This window comes from Limulus polyphemus, unplaced genomic scaffold (genome assembly GCF_000517525.1).
Source record: "Limulus polyphemus unplaced genomic scaffold, Limulus_polyphemus-2.1.2 Scaffold14100, whole genome shotgun sequence".
Lineage (NCBI taxonomy): Eukaryota > Metazoa > Arthropoda > Merostomata > Xiphosura > Limulidae > Limulus > Limulus polyphemus.
The window spans coordinates 1-1305 of record NW_013679710.1 but is presented as its reverse complement, the minus strand read 5'-3'; the positions used below and the strand labels follow the sequence as shown (position 1 = coordinate 1305).

Below are 1305 nucleotides of genomic sequence, written 5' to 3'. Positions count from 1 at the left end.
CTACCTGTGATGTCTTTAGCCGGCAACCCTTTGGCTTGGATAAGAAAGGTTCCTACCTGTGATGTCTTTAGCCGGCAACCCTTTGGCTTGGATAATCTTCAAGGTAAGAAGAGAAGAGTAGATGTCATACTCCAAACTGAACTGAATCTGTCCAGCAGGTTCATCTGGCTCATACATCTCTCGGGCCAAGTCTGCAGCCGCCTCTTGTTGCTTTGATAGATAAGACACATTCAGGTTTAATCTTTTAATCTTACGAATTTCAACAAGATATTTTGGTTTACTGCGATACTTCATTTTCAATGTAATTCCTGCCAGTGTGAGGAGGTAATTAAGTGCGTCGATATAACGTACCGTTCCACCCACTTGTGGTTTGTTTTCCAGTGCGAGGAGGTAATTAAGTGCGTCGATATAACGTACCGTTCCACCCACTTGTGGTTTGTTTTCCCTATTAACTTCGCAAGAGAAAAGTACACGTAAAGTCAACTCGACGAACTTTGAACTTTCAATATCTTTCAAAATTCGGATAATTTTCGTGTATTTAGCAAATAAAAACTAACGCTTATCACCATATAAACCTACCCCTTACAGCCATACAAACCCAGTCCTTATCACAATATAAGCCCAGCTCTCAGCACGATATAAACCCAACTCATTACACCATATAAATCCAACCCTTACCACCATATAACCTAACACTTAGTACGATATAAAGACAATCTTGAACACTATATACATCCATTTACACCTGAAGAAGGAAAGTTTACTTCCAGAGAGATCGGTGGTCGTGTTGGTTGTTTTTTCTGATACCACGAAGGATACTTTTGACACGATTAAGGGCATTACTGTTATGGATTACCAGTTTTATCATATATAGTATCATATAAAGCCAGTTGTTCAAAATCCAAATGCAACATTCGGTACAATACGGAATAAAAATGCAGAAACATAAAATATAAAATATGACGATTTTAGCAAAACGAAAAATGAAGCCAAAAATCATGATTTTCTTCCTTTTTTTACCCAAAAAGTGCTTAAAAATACCTTAAGAAATAAAATCCTTTAAATATACCTACTTCAGCAGAAGGCAAGAGGGAATGAAGAAACGATATGGCTCCAGTATTGTTGGTGCTCGTCCCTTCCTTGCCAGATATGTCTGATAGCCTGAAAGAGAGAGTGAGTAACAAAGTTAGGGATTAAAACCACACGTTCCTTTCTAGCCAGATATGTCTGATAGCCTGAAAGAGAGAGTGAGTAACAAAGTTAGGGATTAAAACCACACGTTCCTTTCTAGCCAGATATGTCTGA

The 1305-nt window shown here is 38.3% G+C and overlaps 1 long non-coding RNA gene across 1 annotated transcript in view; it reads right to left on the bottom strand.

Moving 5' to 3' along the window:
• LOC111084148 overlaps positions 1 to 1299 on the bottom strand; it is a 4825-nt gene extending 3526 nt beyond the window's left edge. The window contains exons 1-2 of the long non-coding RNA XR_002609415.1: positions 1074 to 1299; positions 57 to 210 (exon numbers count right to left, since the gene is read on the bottom strand). This is a non-coding gene — a long non-coding RNA (uncharacterized LOC111084148). The remainder of the gene's footprint in view (positions 1 to 56; positions 211 to 1073) is intronic.
• Positions 1300 to 1305: the final 6 nt, after the last annotated feature.